The sequence below is a fragment of the Amia ocellicauda genome, chromosome 5, assembly GCF_036373705.1.
Source record: "Amia ocellicauda isolate fAmiCal2 chromosome 5, fAmiCal2.hap1, whole genome shotgun sequence".
Taxonomy (NCBI): Eukaryota; Metazoa; Chordata; class Actinopteri; order Amiiformes; family Amiidae; genus Amia; species Amia ocellicauda.
The window spans coordinates 48,413,527-48,441,497 of NC_089854.1; the positions used below are offsets into that span (position 1 = coordinate 48,413,527).

A 27,971-nucleotide genomic window follows, 5' to 3' on the forward strand; every position below is an offset into this window, starting at 1 on the left:
GGGGGTTATACATCATAGTGTCTATATTTTTAAATAGGGAGTAAGTCATAGTAGCAGCAACATTTTAATGATTTGTTGAGGTCTGTGGCCATTCGTTAATAAACAATGCAGTATAGATGTATAGTATAGATTATTGCGTTAGACTTCATAATGACTTAGTGTGACTGTCTGAAGTTCGTTGCTTTGGTGTTAGGAAACCGGAACATAAGTTCTAAACTAGCTTTTATTCTTCTTTTTACTTAATCCACATCAAAACATGGACGAGGTGGGGGGAGAAAGGTTGATTCCGTTTGTGTAATACTATTGGAAACTGTCCACCCTCTTTGCTATAGGCTTTGGAGTTCGTGTGTATCTGTCCTGTAGCCAGCTCATCCCACCACCACATGGAGTCACAAGGATTCGGCATATACTGCACAATGGCAACTTGGTTCCCCGATCTACCTGAAAAGTATAGTTGCACGAATCCATTCACTAAACCCTATATCCTAAAAAAAGTTGAAAGCAAATCTGTTCACCGAAAATAGAAAAACAGACTTTGTGAATAATTAGCTGATCCACCCGTATCCTATCATTAGTCTGCAATTGATTAAAACAAATCACTTAAGATTTAAATGGAATAAGCAGCGCTGATTTCGTGCTGTAGAAGATCTCTAGCTACCGTACAGCAGGACTCGAAACAAAGCCTTCTCGTTTTCTCCATTGGGTTACTGGTAGAAAAAATATATAAATTAATCCCCTGTGTTATGTGGCTGCTGCTGCGTTTCGTTTTCTTTCCTTTTTCCATATGCCTTTCGTGTAAACCGATCTCCTCCCGACACAGCCTTTTGTACTGTGGAAAAAAAAAAGGGGAGGAGAGTAATTCGCCCTTGTTTCTCGTCGGTATCTCCCTCTCTCTCCCTTTTGCCCCTCTACTCCTTTTTTTTCAGTTTCCTGTTACTAATGTTAATCCAAGCGGATGTTGGACTGCTCTCACAGGTGTGTCTCAGGCTGAGCCCACAGTTTAAACCGAAACACACCTGGATTCATCATGTGATCTGATACCTGGGCGTGGAGAAAGTCTGCTATCTTTTTTTTCCGTCTGGATTTTTCTTTTCTCTTCACTACAGTTTTCAGCCCGGTTGGGTTTCGTGTGTGGATTGTTTATTCGATTCCGTCGTTTTCAAGGAATATTTGTCCCCCTTTTCTTCTCATCCATCCGAAGAATAAGATGTGAACTTTTTATTTTTCTACCTTTGGGGTTTCCATTTTTTGTTTTTGAGGTGGAATAATATTTTTTGTATACAATCCACACAACTCTGGAGCTCGTTTAACTTCTGTGATTCCAAGGTGAGTTCGCAGCGTTGCGTCTACGTTTTGCTTTCGATTGGGTGAAATGCAGGAGGTGAGCGCCCTTCTTTCAGACCCAATTTTGACTATTATAAATACTATTCTAAAGTAAAAGAACATCGTTATAGACTATCGAGCTTTTTTTTTATATATTGTTTTGCATTGTAGCCACAGCCTCGGTCGCTTTCCTTTTGCAGATGTACACGGAATAGAGGCGTATTGATCGGGTATATGGTGTGATCCTTAGGACTGTGGGAATAAAACCTCAGATGTATTATATACCCGACTGTACTACTACTAATGGGAAGTTTGTGCCTGGAATTTGCAACTTAGACATGAACGCTAACGAGACCTACTGGCCAAACACAATAAAGTGCCGCCGAGGTTTGTTGCCGTGTTCATAGAGTGTAAGATTGATTACTTTGTGGCTTTCTAATGGCTGTGTGTATTAAAAAATAGTAACCAAATGGGTTTACTGTATGTTGCTGTCCCACTGTGTTCAACTAACAGAAGTTGGGTACGTTTGTGTAATAGAACCGACTGCATCCCATGGTGTAGTAATTATTTTTGTTACTTGGAAATGTTGTTTAGGATTAATTTATTATTTATAGACTATTGTATAGATGCCACGAAGAGGGTAGTACACTTCGTTTACCTAAGTATGCGAATTCCCTCGGAACAGATTACAAAGCAGGAAGTGTCCAGCACTCGCTGTTGTCTTGTATGTAAATAAGCAGAGACTGCTGGACAACGGGAGGTTTATTGCTTTCCTGGGTTACTTCCATAAAATAACAAACTAAAAGAACGTTATTAACCACGGCGAGTTAACTTCAGCATATGTGTTTCAATATTGTCACCCATCTACTTTTCATCATATTTGGCTTTGTGCGATTGGCAAATTGGAATGAAGAAATGGTAACTGTGACATTTGTACTAGACACTATTACGTATTAAATGTAATGGTGGAAATACGCTGCGAGTTTTACTTCCTTCGGTGCATAATGTGTGTGACTGTAACATTTCGGTTCGTCAACTCGCTGCTTTTGAGTTTTTCCTTTGTTTAATATAGTTACGTTTGGTGCGTCTCGTCAATGCACAATTCATGCGTGTCGTTTGAGCACAACTGTTTAATATTACCATACGTTTTTCGTATCGTTCAACAAGGTTTCTGAGTCGGTGTATTCTGTTTAAACTGAAGCACAAAGGGGCAGGGTGATCCTCCAGGCTCCAGGTTTCAATGTTTTTAACAACTTCAGCATGAAGGAATGATATTCCCATGGTTTGAGCTCTTGCATATTTTGACATCCAGGGTTTGTAATTTATTCCCTGGGAATGTGCTGATTAAGAGATTTAACAATCATTTCCCCTCGTAGAAACATAAGTTTGGTACAATGAAAATCTGATTTTCATGTCACCCTGAGGCAATGTATTAACTCCACAGGTTCAGTTTATATCGCAAATGTTGCATCGATTTGCACCCCCGCCCCCCTTCTAGAATTAGAATTGAATTGAAAAAGGAATTGCAAACGAAACTGCAATGGAAAATCTGAACTTCACAACCAAAGCCAACAGATGTCCTGGTGTCTTCATATACACCACCAGAATTGGTTGGGTAAAGTTCAGTCATTGATAATGGTTGCATTTTTATTTATTTTTAATTTAGATTGATAGTATAACAACTATGCTCTAGTGAGTTAATTTCCTCATACAACAGTGTTACAGAGACCCCATTCATCTGTGCATTGAATTGCTTTATCATCACTCTCAATTGGTACCCCTCTGAGTCTGTCTCTGTATCAGTTGAGACTCTCACTGCTCTGCATTGTTTCAGCATTTGAGCAGGTTCATGACTGGCTGTGCACAGGCACACTGTAAACAAGATACTGCATCTCAGGGGATTTGCTTCATTAACTAATATTAAGCAAACATTCTGGTCTTAATGCCAGTGTATAGGATTAGGGTAGAGCTGTACTGCAGGAGGTTCTTGGTGGGTCTGTGTCCCAAACCCTAAGCTAGACGTAGTTTCCAAAAACAGCCATCTGTTCAGTGGATAGAGAGAGCAAAAACAAAGGCTATCCTTTTTGAACTTCTAATGTGTTTTTGTTGTTGTAGTTTTTATATTGTATAAATAGAAGTGTGTGTGTATGTGTGTGTGTATATATGTGTGTATATATATATATATATATATATATATCTCATTATTATCAGCCTTAATTGATTCACTGTAGGATAAAGGCCTCCCCAAAATTGTATTTAATTATTTTTAAATCTACATTGTCTTTCTTTCCCAGGTCATGCCATCAAACCTTCTGATTCCATTTTTTTATGCAGTCTTTTTTTTTATCTTGTGGGATCTATTCTATAGCTTTTTTTGTCGATCTTTGCAACCTTCTTGCAATGTCCTCATTTTAACATTCCCTCTTTAAATACATTTGCTTTGTTCTCATCCATTTTTTTTCTGTCTCTGTTTGTTATTCCAAGCATAGGCCTACATATTGCCATACTTTGTTCTGTGGCATAGATGATTATACATTGATCAAATACTTTTCTGTTCAGGAAAATTGATAAATATCCCTTCAATTACATTACATTTGTATTTCAAATGTACTCCATCCAATGTTTTGGATGGAATTAGTTTTATTTCACCTCTGCATTGTAAATAATAACAAAATTGATAGTATTTCTTCACTCATATTTACAATAGTTGAACTCTTTCCTTAAAAAAATAAAGCATTTCTAGACATCTTCCTTCTTGTTGTACATCATGGCCATATTGATGCACTTTATTTCCATGCTTTGAGTTGGCAATGTGTTATTAGATTATTCTGCACTGATGTCAGGTAATGTTAAGAAATGTAAATTACAACATTGAACTTTATTTTGTTTAGGACTAAACTGACTGAGACAACTGAACTTGTTTATTTTGGAAACTGTTAACTGCACTGATTGTTTTACTCACTGGGTTGCAAGTCCGACAATGGAAATTCCAATTTGTGTTCACTGCTTACTTTGGAGTGAAAGAACCCCATTCAATTTATTCTGTTTTCATGAAGTAGGATAAATGTTGAGTTTTCTCCTTTGTGGGCTGGTTTCACGGACCCAGGTTACCACTAGTCTTGAACTACACAGTTATTTTAGGTAGAGTATTCAAAGACTAGTCCTAATCATGCTCAGTGAAATCAGCTGTTTATTTATGCATGTATTTATTTTTAAACATTTTTTAAATCTTTAGACTTGGATTATTTCAGCAAGAGTCCTGTCGGAGCACTGTGGTTAGTAGGTGAGGCTGTTAATAATGTGGTTTGCAGCCAAATTAAACCGATGAAGTGGAACTGAATTTTAACAGGTCACGTTAACACTGAACAATAATACAAGAATTTCAATGTTTTGGCAAGTGCACTATAGACTGACATTTCAGATCTTTCTCACTGGAACTCTAGTTTTTGGGACACCAAATAATTCAGTAAGGTAAGTGCAGTCTTGGAAGAGTTTTAAAGGCCAGGATAAATCCTCACCTCCTGTTCAAGGGGGTCCAGTTGCCATAATACTGTTTTTCTGGGGCCTGTTCCAGTGATTACTGGATGGCTGCCATTTAATCTACTTCAGCTTTTACCAGGTGCTTCACTGCCTGTCTCAACATAAGTCACACTTATCAGGAGCCAGCCTGGCTTATTCTGTGGCAACTTAGTGTTTTTGCATGGTGTTATATGATTTGTAATGCATGTTTTTTTGGTGAAAACAGTGTTGTGTAACTTAGCATTTTCACATAATATACAGATTCATATTGGTGGAGGAACAAATAGACTGAACTAGCTGACCTGATTTCTGTACCTGAGCCAGTGCTGGGTCATCTGTCTGGTTACTGCTCCTGGGACTGAACATATATATGTAATATGTACATTATATGCATACATGTATTTATATTAGATAATAAATATATATATATAATTATTATTATTATTATTTTTTTTTTTTTTCTAGATTTTCAAGCGAATGGGTAATCCTCTTATGAGTCAGTGACTTTGTGCCTTCAGGATTGTGTGCCTTGTGTGAGTTTATGGCTGTATGGGAAGATTGCTACCTGATGAGTGGACCAGTTCTCTCCAGCTGTGCCCCATCAGTTCAGTTACAGCTTTTAATGAAGTGCCTACAGTAATGAAAGGTCTGTGAGGTGATCTCACATTAATTCATACACATACTAGTGAACAGCTATTGATGCCACATTATAGGAGGCCAGATCATGCCTATGAATTTTCATGCCCATGCTGTTATGAAATCCCCATTACCTTACAAACATTTTTTCAGGAAAGCCACAAAAAAAATATTTACATTTTATATTAACAATTATGTTTAAATAAAATTGAAAAAACACAAATCCCCCTGAGACTACATTATATAAAACTGATAGTTAAGTGCACATTCAATAAAATGTACATTTTTCCTTCGTAAAATACTTGCTGTTTTGAAGTGTGCAGTTAAATCTACTTTTGGCAATGTTGTAAACTCCAGTTATTATCAATGTGATGGAAATTCCTATTTGAATTGTATTTATGCATTAACTTACTGTAAAGAAAATGTTACTACGCATAAGCACAAGAGTTGTTATTGCCCAGTTGGGGCCATGAGGATCTTAAGCAACTGTTTGTCATTTAAATGATCAAAGCAATTTGGCACATGGCAACAACATTTCTCATTGCAAGGAAGATGCTTGGTTCGTTTTACCCTGTTGTTACTGACTTGGGTCCTCAGAATGTCAGTGACTGAATGGTCTGTTTCTGTTTCGCTTCTTAAAAGCAGACTCAAACTGCTTTATGAGAATTAATTTATAAAGCACATAGATATGTTTGAAAATGTAACTTGTGTGGCTTTCCACAGCTCATTTAATTGATAGGCGTTTACACTATTTCTGGTACAGATCAGTTTCAAATGCATCGGTAGCATTTGATCATAGCAATGTGGATGCTCGACCAGCTCAAGTTCTAGCATGCGCTGCGGCAGCGTTTGTTTTAAAGGCAGGTGGCAGAAAGACTCGCTTCACATTGGTGGATCAGATAAGAGAATAAGGGAAGTAGGAAAGTATTATAAATTAAAAATAATGTTAAAATTAACACTAAATGGCTTATTTTGTTGGCCCAAAAAACTGTTTGAATAATTCAAAGCAAGGAAAAACATCAGTTCTTTATATAGCTCTGTGTTCTAAATTGATCATTTAAGTTTGTGCATGTGCTAGGTTACATGTGAAGACACCTGGTGCTGCTGACAATTGATCCTGAAAATGCCAGTGTAGCTATGACACCACTGATCTTGATCAAATGTACTCATGCATTTGATCCAAATCAGAAATTGCAGTGTAAAAAACACATTGTCTTGTATTATATGTAACTTTTGGATTGATGTGTGCAGGTTTTTTTCTGTGCCTTGTTAATTGTTTTTAAAATAAGACCCAAATTTAGAATATTTGTTTGCCACCACCCAGAATCCCTCTTTGTCCGTAATATCATCTGTTCTAAAGAATGGGAGGAAGATTTTAATTAATCCCTCAACAGCAACATTTCATCATGCTGGGATTTTTAAATATTATTTATATCGGAATAGTAATTTTTGCCTCTGGCTTTGAAATGTATGAAGCTTTATTGTTTTGCACTGCAGTGTTTAACTATTTTGCTTAGGTACAGTAATTGCTTAGGGAAATTACTTGAATTGCAAAGAGCTGGACTTGTTTCTCAATGTGGAGAGCAGGTACAGTTCAGGGTATGTAATGTGATCAGCACAGTGCACTGCACTGGGGAAGGCCAGTCCCATTTTAAAGAGCAGTGCTTATAGCCATGACTGTCCTTGTCTTTTTCTTTCGTCTCATGTGTCTGAGTTAATAGAGGACACATTGCTTAAAGTTATTGTTTTCTTTAAGATGAGGCATTTTCACACTGCAGCCTAAGTACTTTTGACAGCAGGCAAGTCTCCTTGTCATCTGTCCCCCATTCTTATTTACAGAAAAAGAACAGGCATCTTCTTTGTAATGTTATAGTTTGGAAATGTTTTTGGAACAGAAATAATTAAACTTAATCCTAAGAGAACATAAAGTACAAACCAAAAAAAGGTCCCTGCTTGTATATTAACATGCATAAGGGTCTTGGTGTGTTGCGGTAAGTTCTGTGAAGTAGCTGTCAGTGAGATTAGACCCTTGTGTGATTTTCAGCAGTGCATTCCTAAACGGAGAAACTGCAAAGCTTCAAGAATCCCAGCAATTCCCATTAACGAAGTAGGCATGCTCCAGCTGCATCTGTCTGGACTGCTAGTTAAGTGCAAGGTATGGAGTGTGCACAATTCCCCTATGGATTTAAGTAGGTTTCCTTCTGCATAACACTTCCACATGTAGTCAAGCTCCTAAATTCTGTTAAAAGATGCATGGCAGAGCAAGGTGCATTGCCTGAAAGCAGAGTGTCCAGCTTGCTTGGTGCTGCAGCCTTGAAATCACCACACACCAGTGCAATTGATATGTAGTTAATAAGAAGCTCTTAGTTCATTTGATTTAAAGGTCAAATTATAATGTGTGTATATTTTGTATGAATGTATGTTTTATTATGAAGTTGATCCATTCAAATGGTATTCTGAAAAATCTCACTAATTTCTCTCTCTCTATAGCATATTCAGGAGAGAGAGCTGTTTATATTCGAACTGAAATTTGGGGAAATTAACTTTTTTAATTTAATTAAACCAAATATTGCAAAACATTCTTTCATTTTCTTATACATTAAACCAAATGGTACATGGCTCTTAAAATGAATGACATCACAGTTTGAACCACATACCGAACAATGAGTGCATTCATCGTATGCCGAGCTGTGTAGCCCTTCCTGCTTTGCAGTTTGCTTTTTATTTACATATTGTGTGGTTAAAACGGCAACATTCATCTCCCAAAAGTGTTCCCACTTCCCAGTCCTATAATTACATAAATTGCTGTGCTGTTGGGATAGGGTTTTGCTTTACTCAGGATATGAGAGGCCTTATGTATGCTACAAAAATGCTCATGCATTTAACTGTGTAGTCAAATTTTATTTTATTTTTTGTGCAGAGATTTTCAATGCCATATCTTTAATTTATTTTTCACTGCTAAATTGCTTGTTTTTGGTGAAATCATTTGAAATTGTTAGAGGATATCTCAAAGGTTTATTTGAGATACAAATATAATAACCCCCCCCTTCTTTTCAAGTCCACATTCTCTGCATATTCTAGCTTAGCCTTTTTTTTGCCTTACCATGATTATTCTTCCTTCAGTTAAACTTTTCACTTCTTGTCTGAATCCTGTAACCGTATTGTTTTTTTTTTTTAATTCTGGTTTAAGGCTAATAACAAACAAGTAGGCATAATTGGTTTTATTTAACTACAGTCTCCATGGGAATTCCGTTGGTTGGTTGGTTGGTTATTTTATTGTGGTTCAAGAGTTTAAAATAGACACATTACTCTGCTGTGGGTTAATACTTTAGATTAAAATATTATGTCTGAAACATGTGCTATATACAGGATTTAAGTGTGTGTGTATATACACCGATCAGCCATAACATTATGACCACCTGCCTAATATTGTATAGGTCCTACTTTTGCCACCAAAACAGCCCTGACCCGTCGAGGCATGGACTCCACTAGACCTCTGAAGGTGTGCTGTGGTATCTGGCACCAAGACGTTAGCAGCAGATCCTTTAAGTCCTGTAAGTTACGAGGTGGGGCCTCCATGGATCGGACTTGTTTGTCCAGCACATCCCACAGATGCTCGATTGAATTGAGATTTGGGGAATTTGGAGGCCAAGTCAACACCTTAAACTCGTGATTCATCAGACCAGGCCACCTTCTTCCATTGCTCCGTGGTCCAGTTCTGATGCTCACGTGCCCATTGTAGGCGCTTTCGGCAGTGGACTGGGGTCAGCATGGGCACCCTGACTGGTCTGCGGCTACGCAGCCCCATACGCAACAAACTGCAATGTACTGTGTGTTCTGACACCTTTCTATCAGAACCAGCATTCACTTTTTCAGCAATTTGAGCTACAGTAGCTCGTCTGTTGGATCGGACCACACGGGCCAGCCTTCGCTCCCCACGTGCATCAATGAGCCTTGGCTGCCCATGACACTGTTGCCGGTTCACCACTTTTCCTTTCTTAGACCACTTTTGATAGGTACTGACCACTTCAGACCGGGAACACCCCACAAGAGCTGCAGTTTTGGAGATGCTCTGACCCAGTCGTCTAGCCACCACAATTTGGCCCTTGTCAAAGTCGCTCAGATCCTTACTCTTGTCCATTTTTCCTGCTTCTAACACATCAACTTTGAGGACAAAATGTTCACTTGCTGCCTAATATATCCCACCCACTGACAGGTGCCATGATAACGATTATCAGTGTTATTCACTTCACCCGTCAGTGGTCATAATGTTATGGCTGATCGGTGGATATATATATATTTCTAAACAGACTCTGCGTAGTATTTCCAGATATTACTATACAAATTGTATAAGCCTTTTAAAAAAGCTGTTATTGGTCACAGACTGCAAGTACCCTTATCCGTTACATTTTTTTTTCTTTTTTTATTAGAAAACTTTTTGATGAGTGGCGTCTCCTTCCATATTCTTATTTTCTTAATAGATGCACATACCTTTTGGCAGATTATATTCCAGATAGGTAGGTGTTGGAATTTCATGCTTTAACAGGTCTGATTGACTGGTTTTTGGTGCTCTTTAAAGGATGAATGTGAAGTTCTAAAGGCCTACAAAGCACTATGGTTAACACTACCCCAGTAATTGGTTATGTGTGATTTAGCCCGTAGAAGAAGCCATTGAAACTCTATTTCTTTTGTATGATTAGGTGTTGGAATTGTAGCCTTATGGTTATTGTCTATTACAACATCCATCAAATCGGACATGTTGCACACATTTATCCTACGAACATAACATAAAACCATTCCTAAGTATTAAGATGCATTTTTAAAATAAATAAATAAAGCACTATGGCACAAGGATCGATGTGCAATGGTAGCCTGTGGATTCTGGAGAGGAAACACAGACCGATATTCTTTATGTATTTGTAAAAGTTTTGCCAGTTTCCTTCAATTGTGTGTACTGGGTTATTGGTTCTAAGCAGGGCACCGGTTCGGTTTTGTACTCGCTACCAAGAACAAATAGGAGGGAAACTCAAACTCGAGCATCAATCTAGGGTGCATTTTCTTGGTATGACCAGGTCATCAGATTTTATGGTTGTGTCTTTTTGTGGTGTGGTCACTGAACCATTGAACAGAGTTTGAGACTTGGTTCACATTCATGGTCATGTAATGAAAGGCATTGTGTGTGGTCTTTACATATACTGCATCAAAGTTAAGTCAGCTAAGATAAATGAGAAAAAAGACATTATATTGTGTTTATAGCTATACCAAAACTCCAGGTGTGCATATCTGCAATCGATTTGATTGCTCAAAACCAACTTTTTTTTTATGTTTGACATTTCTGCCTTAAAATAACTCGAAACAAACTACTGTAGTACACTACAGTGTAAGTGTTTTGGACTACATTACAGTGTACGTTTGGCTATGTATAGAGATTATATTTTGCACGATTTATTGGTATCTTTCTGACGTATAGTTAGGATTATGTATATCTCCAACCTATAACACAGAGAATTGTTACTACATTATTTTCAACCTCCGCCATTTTTACACAGTCCACTTTTGTGTTATGGTCATTTTTGCAAGTTCTTCATCAAAGGTGACTTAACCTGTTAACCTGCTTGGGTCAAAATGCCATAACTCATCCCTATTCTGAGTGGTTACGCTGGCATTCTTATTCCTGCTCCATTCAGACAGACCCATTGCAACAAAATTGCTAGCATTTAGACTATGGCCCAAGGTGGAAAATTCCAGGTATTGATATACCGGTATAGACCCTTTCACGAAGACCTTACCGGCAACAAAATGCCATGAAAAAGGCTGCATATGTGGGATACATACATACACACACACACACACAATATGATATTACTGGGAATAAGATCATACTCTATAGAGAGACCCCCAATTCATTTAAGTCAGTATGCATAAGGTCAAAGAGAAATGCAGAATCTATTTAGATAAAAAAAAAAAAATCCAGATTACATCAGTCATGTTATTTACTATGTTTATAAATATCCTGTTTTTACAGCATAGTAAAATGCTGGTTTTATTATTCAGAATCAGAATAACTAACTACTACTCAGAATATCAATATATATCTCCAGGATTGGGTAGCTACAGACCTCTCCACTCTGTAATTCTTGAAATATGTTGTATGTAGTGGAAGTTTCAAATTATTTTTAACAGATTAAATGTTTGATGTTGCTTTAGTGAATATGCATGCATTTGTTAGCATGTGAGAGATGGTAAGCCCCGCACCATTGTGTGGACATGAAACGTCATGTTTGCACCTCCAACTGATAAAATTATTGGCATTCTTTTTGACAATAGAGTTCACACAGGTAATTTATTCTGGAATGTCATCCACCAAATGAATATTGAAACACTTGAAGCAATCTGCTATTATACAATTTGCATACTGTAATATTATCAAATAATGCATTTTATCCTTTTTAAATTAAAATGCTATTTTCTTTAATACAAAAATAATTAGGATTCCTGGAGTAGATGGTGTTCTGGGTAATAATATTCTCTGTTTCTGAAATCAGCTCACAAAAACTTGCAGCTCACAATTTGATTCTATTAAGATTTTATTAATTTTGAAAAGTTCCTCTTCTTATTTCACTACAGATCTGACTTGAGATAGAGCAGAGATATTTGTAGTAATAAAAGGGCAAGTATTCTTATTGCATGTATGTAGTTCTAAAACATTCAGGACTGATCCAGATTATGGCATTGCTGCCTCCCTGTCACTATCTGTTTATATTTAATTTTTTATTCAATGAGCCTGATATTTTCAGGATAGGTACTTGGGAAATGTGGTTGTTTTATAATACTAAATTACAAGGAGATGACAATTCCTGTTTCGCAAAACTAGGCCTAAACTTTGTCAGATATTGGTGTTCCACAAAGTTTTAATTCTAAATGAAAGAGAAACTGAAACATACTGGACCCATTTAATACAAAATAATCATACATGGAAATCTCTGGCAAAACTTTCTGTGGATTTATGATATTAAACTGTAGCCTCCTATATCCAGGACACCAATGAATAATCCCAACTATCACAATGCAGATTCTGTTCCTGTCTTGTGGACTGGGCAACTGTAGGGATCTGTTAATTCCTCATAACACAATCTCTTGGATAATCAATAATTTAATTATTTTTTGCAAACTGCTATAGATGCTGTCTCACCTGCTTCCTTTGGTGGTTTATCTTGTGCTTATCTTAACAAGGTGGGGGATTTGTCCTTGAGCAGAGGGATGCATGTTTAATTTACCTCCAGTAGTCAAAATGAAACTTGCCATTTTATTAGGAGTATGCACACACATTCCCAGGAACAGGAGTACCAGCTGAATCCAGTAAAGGACCTAAGCTCACAAACAGCCCAGCACTTAATTGTTAATATTTAGTTATACAATGATAACTCTGGTTATTGGCATGTAAAAGACTGGGTATATATTTGCTGTAGTTTAGTAGGTGGTTACCTACTAAATTTAAATAGAGATGATTCTCTTCTCCATCAGGAGAGTTTAATGGGTTTAATACTTTCTTTTGAAAGCTATAGTATTGAAGAACATTGAGAGAATGTGCACCACCTAAAAATAAGATGATAATGATAAATTCAAGGACCTTAAGCCAGTCATACTGCATATGAATGCGACTAGAAAAGTTAATAAATAACATACTCTTGTGCCCTATCAAGCAGTCAAACTCCTGGTTTGCATTCATTGCTCAGTGGTTGGTATAGAATATTTTCTCCAGTAGGCTACGTCTAAGCCGGTTTTCAAGCAAACGTACGAATGATGCCAGTGGAAGTTGCTTGTGTCTGTTTTGAATGTCCGTTGCATTAAGCCCTGTTCTTGCTATTCAACCTCAGATTCTGCAGCACACAGGAGAGAAGCATTGTTACTGTCACAGGAGCTGACGCTTTCGGTATAGTTTTTCTGTCTGTGGATGTTAGAATTTCAATCTGGATGTACGTTTTATAAATTGCCTGGTAACAAGTTAATCTTTACCTAAAAATGCAGGGAATTATAAATGTCTGCACTTCCAGAATACTGCATGAATATATCAGACTGCCTTAATTTTGCAGCTCTAGTTATTCTTTACTATTAGGTATCCTATGTGATGTTTTATTGTTTACTATGGTTGTATTACCATTTTTATTTTCAAATACTGTTACAGATGCTTCTGTTTTAAAAAAAAAAAAAAAAAAAAAAAAAGTTAAGCTCATAAAAAAAATTTAAATTTAAAAACTGAACAATCACTTCTGGAGCACTGAAATGCCTTACTGGCCATGGCCCTACCAATCAGTGCTGTGTTTAATTAGTGCTCTTCTGTTTCAATATCGGATATTGCTGTTCACTGACAGTCTTATCACAGATGAAAAACAATGGCAATTTCCTCCATTTTGTAAATTAGTTTGAATTTACAGGTAGTTGTAGATAGTGATGCTCTAAACCAGCAATTTTTAAGTAATTTATTTAGTTTTCATCTTTTTGTTTTAACTTGTATAGTGATAGGTATTTGAATAGTATTTTAGATCCCTAAAACAAAGCAAATGAACAATGCAACCCTTACAAAGTGCACCATAGCAAAATTCACTTACAAGCATGAAAATGATTCACACTGAACTGAATCTTTATTCCTTAAGTATTAATATTACCAGTATTTTTCTATCCATTGTTCTTGCTGATTTTTTTTCCACAAAAGTGTCCACTACTATTCAGTTAATTGCAATGTTCTTTACTCCCCATTACTTACAATGATTCTTGTGAAGGTATTTTTTTTTAGTTTTAGACTTGTAGGCCTATTTTGACTTCCCCCATATCTCAAGTACTTTCCAAAATTAACATTACATAATTTATACATCAGTTTAATTAAATCTGTTATGGCCATTATTGAGTTAACACACACATGTGCAATGCCTGAAATGCTGTAGTCTGTAAGCACATATCTGGCCATTATACCTTTGTCTACGCAATCATATTTCAACAAAAATGGAAGAAGATAATATTTGGTGTATTTTAGAAAGAAATAAGCATAAGGCTGCACAGCAGGTTCTCGGTGACTAGTTTTGTATGTGTCTATAGTATTTATGCATCAAATATTTGCAATGATTTATTTAAACATGGCATTCTCTAGCTGTAAGATTAAATAAGCAATTTTAGTCTAATCTGAGGAGACTTAGTGCGGTTTTATTTATTTTTTAACCTAGTGACTCAAGTATAATAAACTGCAAGAATGTAAATCTAACTTCACATAAAAACCACAGCAGAAAATAATATGGTTGTGCAATTATATATCTCGGTAAAACAAACTTTGAATAAAAACATTCAGGGTAGTAACAGCCAAGTATTTTTTTTCCTATTTAATTTTTGCTAATTCACAATTGTTTTGTTTTATTAAAAAATTTATTTGGATTTGATGAAGTGTCAAAAAGTGTTTGTCCAACACATTTTCTCTGGCCCCAGACATAACATAGCAACCAGAATTTCAACTGGCATTAAACTGGCTGTATGAAATGCATAACTCTCTTCCTGGCTCAGTTTAATCCACTAGTTATGAGCTTGTGATTCTTTGAAGAAACCCTTTATAATCTTGTCTGATTTTAATCACCCCAAGATTCCTGAGTCAACAGAATATTCCTCATGCCAACCTGTAATTTTTCCCAGCTGTTCATTTCTTTCCTCTTTGGGATGTCAAATTCCAGTACAGTACAATAACTGTCACAGTATGTTAATTGTATACACTGCATTTGATTTGTATTTTTTTTTTCAAAATAAATCTATCTGCAGTTCTCAATATGCAGTGTAACTTGTGATACAGGATTGTTTGTGGGAGGAATACTAAAGGTGGCTTTTGGCATTTACTGAGGCCATGGTGATGGCTGACTAGTGGTCAGAGATGCTTCAGTGACCACTATACATTGCAAAGGAAACGCTGCCATCTCTGCTCACTCATGTAGTCTATATCTGTCAATAAGGTGTAATCTGTAGGAGGAATATTGCATTAAAAATAGGTTTTGTTGCCTGAGCCATAATATTGATGACATTCCACAAATACGACTACTGTTTAAGTCGATACACCAAGCTGGACTCTCAAAGATAGTTAATTAAAACAAAACAAGTTAGTGTTGTATAATTTCAGTGCAACAAAATAATGGATTGGATTTTTTTTTTTTAAATTCACCACATTGCCCTCTGAGATCTCAGTTTAATTTGCATTCTTAATAATTTTTGACATGGTCACACCCACACAATTAAATGAGGTCTTGTTTCAGGCTCATGTCATGTTGTTTAACTTTGCCTTAATTGAAGTTTAATATTATCTGTAGTTTCCCTTAATTGAAGTAGCTTAAAGCAGCGGTTGAGAAACAGTACAGGTCTCTTTCTCGATGACAAAAAGTTAAGCAGTTGACTAGGGAACAGGAACCAAGAGACTGAAAAACTATAACTCATCCAAGAAGATTTAATTTGTGAACGTTGTTGACATGTTGAAATCCTAAAGATCAAGGTCCATGATCTTGAGGCTCAACTTGTTGATCTGCGCTGTATTGGTGATATGGAACAATTAGTCAATCAACCCATGAGAGAGATGGTGTGCACACCTAAACCTAGGAGAGTTGAAACCTTAGTGCAGGACAGCATAGAGAACTGCTGGGTTACAGTAGGTTGTAACCACAGAAAGGGGGCGCGCACATCCCCTAGAGACATCCCAACAGGTTCCAACTGCTGGAAACTGAATTGGACAGTGACAGCTCAGAAGGTGATGGGAGGGCAGTTGAGCACCAGAGCACCATGGTGCCCACTCCCACCCAGAAGAGGGAGGTAGTTATAATAGGATACTCAATTCTTAGAGGTGTAGATCACACAGTGTGTTCTAGTGACAAGGAGACCCGCATGGTATCTTGCCTGCCTGGTGCTCAGGTTGCAGATCTCCCTAAACTAGTAGATGGGCTACTGGCCAAAGCCGGGGGTAATCCACTGGTCATGGTCCACATTGGAACCAATGACATGGGAAAAGGTAGGACAGAGGTTCTGCAAGACAAATTTAAAGAGTTAGGAAAGAAACTAAAGAGCAGAACCTCCACGGTAGTTTTCGCTGAAATACTTCTGGTACCACGTGCGTGGCCAGGGAGACAGGCAGAGATTAGAAAGTTTAACATGTATTTGAAATATTGGTGTAGGGAACAGGGTTTTAGATTTATGGAGCATTGGCCTTTCTTCTGGGATAGAAGGGACCTGTACAAACCGGATGGTCTACATCTAAACGGAAGGGGGCTAATGCATTGGCAGAGCGTATGTGCAGAGTAATTGAGGATCTTTTAAACTAGGGACCAGGGGGGCAGGGAGCTCTGACAATGGGAGATGTTCCACTAAGGAAAGAAAACAAAGGGAAACTGCTAGTAGGAAAGTCCTGAAATGTTTGTACCTCAATGCCAGGAGTATAAGGAACAAGATGTTGGACTTGGAAGCCACAGTGTTGGCATGTGACTATGATATTGTAGGAGTGACGGAAACATGGCTTACAGAAAATGATGGGGATGAATACAAGTTGAAAGGATTCACACAGTTTAGGAGAGACGGGCAAAATCGAAGGTGGTAGGGTAGCATCGTACGTCAGAAATGACATTGAGGTGGAAGAACTCAAATTAGATCCTAGAAACGAAACCAAATCTTTGTGGGTTAAACTTTTGAACAAAAGATCCTGAGGATTAGTGATAGGAGTGTGTTACAGACCACCCAACTCAGATATTCAGAAATGTTGCATTGTACCATGTAATCAGCACTGCATGTAGCAACGATGTGGCTGTTGTAATGGGGGATTTCAATTTCCCAAACATAGACTGGGAAAGCCCAGTTGGGACTACAGAAGCAGAAATAAAAAAAGTTTGAGATGGTAAATGACTGCTTTCTAACTCAATTTGTCAGGGAACCAACCAGGGAGAGTGTATGCATTGACTTTTCAAATGAGCAAGATAGTTAGAGGTAGGGCTGGGCTATATGGCTAAAATACAATATCGTGGTATTTTTCACATTCTTGATGGTATGACGGTATTTTTTAATGGCCATTTTATACTGTTCATAAATCAAAAATAATTGGAAACAAATTACATTGAATTACGTTTCCTGTTCTGTGTCAGTTGTCTTGAACCCAAATAATGTACACACTCGACGACGCACCTTTATTCGGGACAGATTCACTGGGGTCACTTTGCTGTGAAGTTTCGGCCACACTGCTCTCCTCCATCTCGTCTTCATTCATTGTGCATTTATCACATTTGTTTGTCAACACGCAATGCACATGGAGTTTATTTTTGATATTTGGCTGAGGCAGCATTCATTCCAGAACAAGGGTCAATGAATGAGAGATTCACAGATGCGTGTTTCTGCAGTGTTTCTGCGTGACGCCACTAAGACTGAGAAGCTGCTGAGGGAGGCGAGCTGTGGCGGTCAGACAAAGGATTATGCAGAAATCAAGAGGGACGTGTTCAGCTGAATGAAAACTACTACAGCCCCCTTGTTAGCGGAGACGAATGTCAACTTTCCTTATACAAAGAAGCTGTGAACAGCATTGTCAAAAACATAGCTATGGAATTCTAGATTGACACTTGTCAATGCTTTATTAAATAATTACATCAATTATTTTTAACTAAAATAATAATAATAAATCATCCAATTAGATCGATTTCTGCAGGGTTTGTGAAGAAAGGTGGTCGTGTTCTTGGAGCGCAGATTTGCGCAGTTCTGTGTAGATCTGCAGGATCCAACCTATCCCATTGGTGGAGCTGTGCGAGCTGTGCACGCTATTGGTGTTTCTTGATCAGATGCGTCTCATGTCAGACAGCGCAGTCTCAAGCAGCCGGCGCAGCAAGGCTGTGCGATACGCGAACACGATCCAGTATATTGGTAGCTGAATGCTATGACTCAATGACACGGTAAATAGTACATTATTCAAAACTTTAAAATATCATTATGAAGGTATAGTAAAATTCAAAACCGGTCCTTAAATGAATACTGGTATATCGTTTTTTACGGTATACCGCCCAGCCCTAGTTAGAGGGACACTAGATAGAGAACCAATGGAGGTATCCAAGAAAATGTTGTATAGCGCATACAACAGGGGTAGAGAAGAACCAAAATACAAAGAATAAGATCTTAAGAAAGGAATCAGGAAAGCAAAGAGGGAAATAGAAAGAAACAGCTCTTGGAGCTAAAACTAATACAAAGATTTTTTTCAATACTACAACAGTAAGAGATCAATAAACAAGGATGTGAAACCGATAAAGGCCAAAAATTTGAAGCATCTTGGAAAATTAAAAAGATCTGGCAAATGTTCTAAAGGAGTATTTCACAGAGGTTTTTACACAAGGAAAAACCGATAACATGCCACAGGTTAACAACCAGTCCAGTCAAACCTTAGGAGAGATCAGGATAAATGAGGAGGAGGTACTAAAGGGACTAGCAGAATTAAAAACAAACAAATCACCAGGCCAGATGGTATATTTCCAACAGTACTTAAAGAAATTAGGGAAATTATTTATTGGCCGCTAACTCAAATATTCCAAATGACACTAACTGACAGGAAGATGGCAAATGTCATACCAATCCACAAGAAAGGGGACAAAACTAAGCCAGGAAATTAGACCAATCAGTCTCATCTGCATCACCTGTGAAATGTTGGAGAAAATGATTAGACAGAAAATAGAGGAGCATGGGTTTAGACCAGGAAGATCATGTCTTGCTAATTTATTGTAGTGTTTTGAACATGCAGCTGTAGATCATGTGAAACCATATGATATGATATATACTTAGATTTTCAAAAAGCTTTTGATAAGGTTCCACACCAAAGACTGATCCTCAAATTGGAAGCTGTAGGCGTTCAGGGTAATGTAAGTAGATGGATTATGAACTGGTTGATGTATAGGAAATGGAGGGTGTCGATTAGAGGAGTTGCTTCTAACTGGAGTGAGGTTGTTCATGGAGTTCCACAGGGATCAGTACTAGGGCCTTTGCTTTTTCTAATCTATATTAATGATCTGGACTCTGGGATAGTTTCAAACTTGTCAAATTTGCAGATGAAACTGAAATAGGTGGCTCAGCAGCACAGGCTATTCAAAGGGACTTGGATAATATTCAGTTGTGGGCTGATACCTGGCAGATGAAATTCAGTGTGGGCAAGTGCAAGGTATTACATGCAGGTAACAATGTCCACTATAATTACACTATGGGAGGAATAGAACTAGATGATAGACGCATGAGAAAAGGCAAACGGAATGTTAGGGTATGTTGTCAAAAGTGTAGAATTTAGAACAAGGGAAGTAATGTTAAGACTGTACAATGCACTAGTTAGACCTCATCTGGATACTGTGTACAGTTCTGGGCACCACACTTCAAGAAAGATATCGCTGCTCTAGAGGCAGTTCAGAGGAGAGCAACCAGACTTATTCGAGGTCTGAAGGGAATGTCCTAATCGGAGAGACTGAGGCAACTGAACCTTTTCACCCTGGAACAGAGGATACTACGTGGGGACTTGACTCAAGTCTTCAAAATCATGAAGGGCATCGACCAAATCAAACCAGAGGAGCTTTTCCAGATCAGCAGGGACACACGCACCCGGGGACACAAATGGAAAATGGGCTTCAAGGCATTCAAGACACTTCTTCACACATAATTGTCACAATCTGGAACAAACTCCCCAGCAATGTGGTTGAAACTGTAAATTTGGGAACATTTCAAAATAGACTGGATAGGATCCTTGGGTCACTTAGTTATTAGTGGACACCGAACGAGCACGATGGGTCGAATGGCCTCATCTCATTTGTAAACTTTCTTATGTGGCCTCAAACAATGTGTATGTAAAGGAGTGCCTTCTCTGGACCTCCCAGCATGGTTGAACAGCAGCTGTCTGTATCTAAGACTGGGCAGTTATCACCCTACTGATCAATATTGATCTCATCATGCCAGGCAGGAAAGCTCAGCTGTCACCACTCTACCAGGAACAGACTCCTGTTCACAGACAGGATTCTTTTCCAGTTACATAAATTATACTGCAGATAACCACTAATTCCTTTTTCAGTTCTTCTTTCTATGAGAACATTTTGTTAAGCCTTTTCTAAAAATTTAAAAACAAAAACAAAAAAAACATAACCAAATCAACATCTAAAACAAAATTTGATTAGTAATTCAGATGTCTTGATAATGAGTTATTTGTAGTACTACCCACCATTCAGAATCTGTTTTCTTTTTGCAATTAGGGGAATTTTCACACTGCTGCTGAGCAGAGTGTTTTTTGCTCTCTGGCATGTACAAGGAAAAGCTGAATGTGAAAATTGCATGGAGTTTTCTTCTTGCCCTCTGTCAGCCATCTCAGGGGCTGGTTAAACACTTTCTGCCACCAGTTCATTTTGAAGCAGCATGTTCTGAATTAAGCTGCCATGACTAAGAATAGAATTTCTTTCCCAAGTTATTTCTCATTTAACACTTGGTATGTGTGTGTGTCTAGGTTATGTGGAACATGTTTGTCCAGCAGGAAACTAATTTTGTTGAACCAGCTGTTTCTGTACTAGTACAGTCTTGTCTGGCAGTGTAAAACAAATCATTGTAAACCACGATGCTGCTGTCATGGCAAATTTCACCTCGCTGCCAAATTTTCCCTCTCCTCCCCCACCTCTGAGTCACATGAGTCACTTCAACACTCATTTGCCTTGCTGTTAATGAGTCACTTGATGTTTAGTCATCCTTACTTGTTTCTGCATTTTACTCTATTGTTTTGTCATCTAAGAATACCATTTATTACATTTGATCTGTATTTGGTAAATTTGGAGCCTGTTTTTTATTCATAAATTCACTATCATTGCATTACCTAAATTGATGAGTTACAAGATCTCCAATAAGCAAGCAAGCATTGCTAAGCAAGAGTAGAACATTGGTTATAGAATATAAAGCACTGCTTCCCTAACTCAGTAAAATAGTAGCAATTTTCTCCTATATGCTGATAACCTCACTTCAGAGTGAACCAGTTAGGTGCTGTTCCAAACGCAGAGTACAGAAACAAACGTGCGTTGAGAGGCTGTGCCTTTATAAAATGTATTACTCAGACTGCCTGCTGCAAATTCATATCAATGTCTGAAGCCCACACGATAGCAGCCCAAGCTTTCTTGTGCATTATTCAGCAGGCCTGTTAACCAGTCGGGGGGGCATTGGGCTCAGGTACTTGAACTGCGTTCTTTCCAGTCATGGATTGGATTGTTGCTTGCAATTCCCTTCAGGTGGTTTTCTCTTTCCATGTGATCTGACGTTAGATCCTGAAGAGCATTAATTCTACCTCTTGGTCTTATAATCTGAGCTGCCTGGTTTACGTTGACAGCCAAGACTTAGACAGCCAAGTGGTTGGTGTCTCCTGTAGTCGGTTTTTGAAACCCATCTGCTCTGCTTAATTAGTTTTGGCCAACATGGGGACAGTAGAGGAATCCAAACTGTTTAAAAAGACATGGACAGTGGCATCTGAGATCTTGAATGCAAATTAATTTAGTTATTCTCCTAATTAGACTGACTTGATTTAATTTATTCCTCTTTGGGTACAAGAATAATATTTTTCAGCCCTGAATTATAGAGAAATATGATTTCTTTCCATTTTGATCTCCTGTCATTTAAGGCAGCTTTTGCTTCTGACCCCATAGAAATTGGCCAGCCTGTCTGATCTGAGCCCATTACATCACAGGTTTTTCTGCACTCTTTCAAAATTACATGCTTCTTACTTTTCTCTCCCCAGTCACATTACAAAATACAGGGCATTCCTGTACATTTTAATCTCCTCTGTTTCTCTGAATTCTCGACTCCAATGGCATTTATTTATCTATGCATTAATGTATCTATTCTCTTATTTACAGAAACTAAGTCTAATCCGTTTACATGTGTCTGATAACAGCAGTGTTCTGATGCAAGATGAAAACCATACCTCCTCTTCTCTGCAATCTGCTCTTGTGACCTGACCGGTGTTTCTCTACAATTTCTCTTTCATCGATTTCTTGAAATTAGCCTTGTGGCTTCCAGCCAGCTCTACATTGTTCAATGTGGTCTAACCTGCCTGCTCCTCAAAGACTATGTAGCTCTGTAAACCTGTGCTTTGTGCTTATTGTCAGAAAATCAGGTTGTGTTTTCATAGTGAAGAACAAACTTGTTATTTTCTTTTTGCTCGGATTATTTTCTGTTAAGAGGCACCTCATGGAAGATAGTCACCTGAAAGCTTTTCCATTCAAATTTACAAACGCATGTAGATGTCTCTCCCATTTAATACCAGAGCTTTTTATAAGATCCTGAGGGTGACCAGTGATACAGTATAATTTCCTGAAATTCATAGAAAATGAACAAGGTACCCAAGGCTTAAGTCCGTAACCTGAAGTTTCAGTGCTAACCAGGTTTAATCTTCCATTTTTTTTGTGTGTGGTGCAGTATCCACTTAGATAGTTTGCAAGCTGTTAATCCTGGAGGTGTCTGTGGGTATTATTATAGCAAAGTATATTTTTCACCTTATATTTAGTGAAGGATTCATTGTAAAAACGCTGTGCACATTAGAGTGCCTGCCTGAACATCTGTAGTCACAGCCCTTAAGAGGTTCTTCATTTGTTTATTTTTTTACTTTTTGTAATGTAAGGGAGGTGTTTTTCTATTTAGATCTGGTTGCTTGTTGATAAGCCTGAATCCCTGACAATCCATAGTGTTAAGAACTGCTGTTACAGAGTGTTGACCAAATGTTTCTTTGGGATGTAGTTGCTGTCATTGTTTATCTCCCCTGTCTCATCCAGATGGTGTGCAGCAGAGAGCATACACTTCCTGATACGCTCTCTTTCTCTCACTCATTAACTCTCTCTGGAATATGCTCTCATTTTCAGTGCATATGCTAGTAATGATTAAGTAAAATAAGTATTTAATTGATCTGTAAGCTGAAGGTCTTTTAATGTATACTATATTGGAAATGCAGTTTATTTTTGCTTTAATTGGCTGTAGATAGTGTTTTGGGGGGAGGGGCAGATCAAGAAATCTTAAGGAAATTTTGGGCAACAAAAAAAATGCACTAATCCTTTCTTCAGTGCTTGTGATGCCAGAGTGTGTAAAATTGTGCATTATAAAACCTGTGGTTGTCAGTTGCTATTGGTAAGTATAAAGGAAAACCGAAGTCAATTGTCACCTCATTATTTCTGTTGTGCAAGAGATGTTTCAGTTCTGAATGTAAATTCCTCTCCAGTAGGACATGCCAGTATTTTAATAGTAACAGTAGCAGATTGTAACAGCCTTTACTGTGTGTCTGTGATTTAATCTGCGTTTTAATGGCCTCCAGAAGATAGTGTGAAAGGTGGTAACATCAAGAAAAGAGATTTCTGTGACTGAGGGAAGGGAAGGGAACTATTCTAAGGAGGTGTTTTTCCAGGTAGTTTCCAGATAAGGTCTGAATTCATAATGATCACATCTAATAATCTTCCCTAGTTTCCAGTAACAAACCAGCATGCAGGAGGTGGAAACGGCAATTTTCCCCAAAGACTGAGCTCAGACTGCACCACTCTTAATTAACCAGAGGGGAATTTAGCCCCACCTGTCCACAATCTCCCAGAAACTTTTCATTGCTAACTTTCTTGAATATCACAGACAAATTTCAAACACTAAAGTTGTACACTGGGAAACCTCTTCCTGAGGGTCATTTCTAGCAAGAGCTATTCAACAGGTGATGGATTGTTTCAACTGGTAGTCTTATTTCATCCGTCATACACAAAGGAAGGCCTGCATTTTACTACTTGTACCAGTTAAGTTTATTTTTAAAAGTGCCAATAGTAAGGCTGGCACCCCAACCGTGCAGCAGATACTCCGTCCCTTTCAAAGTTCATTATGATTCAAGCACAAAGGTTCTGGTCACAAGTCAGCCAACTTTAGGGTTTGGCCCCAAGTGGACCTCTGACCGCATCGCAAATCTCCAATTCCGCATGGCTTGACAGTGAGGTCCCAGCCTGAAGGACAGGGTGTGCTTGTCTTGGGGCTGAGGTTTTAAAAAGGCTGGGAGAAGGAGCTCTCGTGGTGTCTGGGGAGAAAGCATTTGACTAGGCAGCACCTCTGCTCCTGAACTTCAGTCTCGGCACATTTTACAGATTTTAAATTGAAAAGTTTACATCATTGTAATCTTCATGTTCTTCGTGTTTGTGTGTCAGATTATCTGCTTCTGTCTTGGCTTCGAGTCATCATTTGTATCCTAACCGCTCATCAGATGGAAGTCTATGGGGAAAGTAGATTGTTTATAGTACAGGTTGATTTTAAGAAATATGAACAATAGGGTTTACCATATACTTCCCTTTTGCTGTGCATCATCATTCAGCTGTGGGAATTCTGCTATTAAATTAGCATATAAAATAACTACTGTAGTAAAAAATAATAAGGCCTAATCATGCAGATCATAAGAAGAAAACACATTAGGGGAGAAAGCAAATGTATACTTATTCTCCGTTAAATTCACTGAATGTTGTAAGGTATTTATTTTTGTTCAGAGACAACTGCTTTTCTGCTTTTTCTGACCTTATTTCAAATGTCTCCTCATTACAGCAGACTGGAATGTGGGTCTCTTTGGGGTCATTCCTTCCTGTTACCAATTAAGATAGAGCAAACAGAGAAACACTGGGATCTTGGTTTATTTTTCTTAAACATCTGTTTTCAGAAACTGAAGTCACTAACGGCTGTAATATGGGATTTTAATATGTACTGCTCCTGATTTTTGTTTTATGTATTTATTCAATTTGTTTACAAGTTTTTGAACTAGTAGCTTTAGAAAGCGAAACCATAATTGTACATCAGACTCATTTAATGTACTAATAATATGCAATTAACTGGCCCATGTTAATGCAGTGAATGTATTATAAGCTTTATAATGCAGTTTTCATTATCTGAGTGGGTCTTCTCTTTTTTGCTTTAGCTTGAAAATGCTTTGCTGAAAATCTAATTAACTGCGAAGCTTCTAGTTACACCAATAATACTGCACTTGAGAATGAAATTCACTGCAATTTTCTGGAATTTATTGTGAATAATTTCAAAAGTTATGTATTGCACTACAATACCTTAGTCAGCACAGAATTTTATTGACCTGAAATGTCTGGTCTATCGGTTTATCCAGTTCCCAATTAAACTCCATTCAAGATTGCAGTTGTGTTTGAATAATAGATAATTTATCTGAATTAGTTTTTCCTCGCCCTGGTATAAAATTGTTTTAATCAGGATATTATGGGCTGTGTCAAAGTGTCCTGAGGGAGTCTTGTGTGCACAAGTTGGATTGACACCTTTGCTTGAGCTCTGATAATTGCCCTGTTAGGCCCCTTCTCTGTGTCTGCCTAGCTCATTATTCTGTAAATCCCAGCAGGGCAGGCAGCACGCTACAACCTGTAACTCCAGGATACAAATGGAGATTTTGGCAGTTTCACAGCTAGGATGGGTTGTCCCCTGCATAAAATGCTTTAGATACAAGTTCACGGTGATTGGCTGAGCATTCAGAATTTTGACGACACTGGGCAGTAGGACCAAGGAAATTGCCTGTGAGGGGTTTAGAGTTAAGGGGATATTATGTTAACATGAAGTGATAACCATGACTTGTACAGTGTGCTTACAAAACGGGTGCATTACCTTTTTTTTTTTATTCATCAAATTTATATTTACCTAGTTATTGGTGAGGTTATGGCTTCAGACAATTAGATTTATATGAGCTTTCTTGTCGGGACTGCCGAACACCCTTAATAATAATGTAAGGACCATCAAAGGCATTTGTTAGACCTGTACTGTCTTTGAGTGGTCAGTGATGCATTACTTTTCCTCTACATTATGGGACTGATGATCATAAAAATATATATATATAATTATAATTATAAATAATTGTCTGTATGTATATATATTACACACATATCACATATATATATATATATATATATATACATACATACATACATACATACACACACACTCACCTAAAGGATTATTAGGAACACCATACTAATACTGTGTTTGACCCCCTTTCGCCTTCAGAACTGCCTTAATTCTACGTGGCATTGATTCAACAAGGTGCTGAAAGCATTCTTTAGAAATGTTGGCCCATATTGATAGGATAGCATCTTGCAGTTGATGGAGATTTGTGGGATGCACATCCAGGGCACGAAGCTCCCATTCCACCACATCCCAAAGATGCTCTATTGGGTTGAGATCTGGTGACTGTGGGGGCCAGTTTAGTACAGTGAACTCATTGTCATGTTCAAGAAACCAATTTGAAATGATTCGACCTTTGTGACATGGTGCATTATCCTGCTGGAAGTAGCCATCAGAGGATGGGTACATGGTGGTCATAAAGGGATGGACATGGTCAGAAACAATGCTCAGGTAGGCCGTGGCAATTAAACGATGCCCAATTGGCACTAAGGGGCCTAAAGTGTGCCAAGAAAACATCCCCCACACCATTACACCACCACCACCAGCCTGCACAGTGGTAACAAGGCATGATGGATCCATGTTCTCATTCTGTTTACGCCAAATTCTGACTCTACCATCTGAATGTCTCAACAGAAATCGAGACTCATCAGACCAGGCAACATTTTTCCAGTCTTCAACTGTCCAATTTTGGTGAGCTTGTGCAAATTGTAGCCTCTTTTTCCTATTTGTAGTGGAGATGAGTGGTACCCGGTGGGGTCTTCTGCTGTTGTAGCCCATCCGCCTCAAGGTTGTATGTGTTGTGGCTTCACAAATGCTTTGCTGCATACCTCGGTTGTAACAAGTGGTTATTTCAGTCAAAGTTGCTCTTCTATCAGCTTGAATCAGTCGGCCCATTCTCCTCTGACCTCTAGCATCAACAAGGCATTTTCGCCCACAGGACTGCCGCATACTGGATGTTTTTCCCTTTTCACACCATTCTTTGTAAACCCTAGAAATGGTTGTGCGTGAAAATCCCAGTAACTGAGCAGATTGTGAAATACTCAGACCGGCCCGTCTGGCACCAATAACCATGCCACGCTCAAAATTGCTTAAATCACCTTTCTTTCCCATTCAGACATTCAGTTTGGAGTTCAAGAGATTGTCTTGACCAGGACCACACCCCTAAATGCGTTGAAGCAACTGCCATGTGATTGGTTGGTTAGATAATTGCATTAATGAGAAATTGAACAGGTGTTCCTAATAATCCTTTAGGTGAGTGTGTATATGTAATATATATATATATATATATATATATATATATATATATATTATATTTTCCGTCATCCGGAAGTTGTCTGAGGACAGGGCACATTGGATCCGTTAAAACCTCACAAAGTACACAACCTTTCTTGCTCTGGTGTGCATTTCTTGAACTCCTCAACTACAAAAATAACATAATAATAATTAGCCAATAATCAATGTTATTTATAACATGCTTTTCTCATACCCAATAGTGCTACAAGTCAGTCAAAACGGACAACTTGCAAAACTTGCAACTTTTT

General features: G+C 38.0%; 1 protein-coding gene across 1 annotated transcript in view; it reads left to right on the plus strand.

Annotated features, from left to right (window-relative positions):
* Nucleotides 1-924: 924 nt before the first annotated feature.
* plxnb2b (plexin b2b) overlaps nucleotides 925-27,971 on the plus strand; it is a 132,559-nt gene continuing 105,512 nt past the window's right edge. The window contains exon 1 of the mRNA XM_066705557.1: nucleotides 925-1,326. The gene's annotated coding sequence lies outside the window, so the exon portion shown is untranslated. The remainder of the gene's footprint in view (nucleotides 1,327-27,971) is intronic.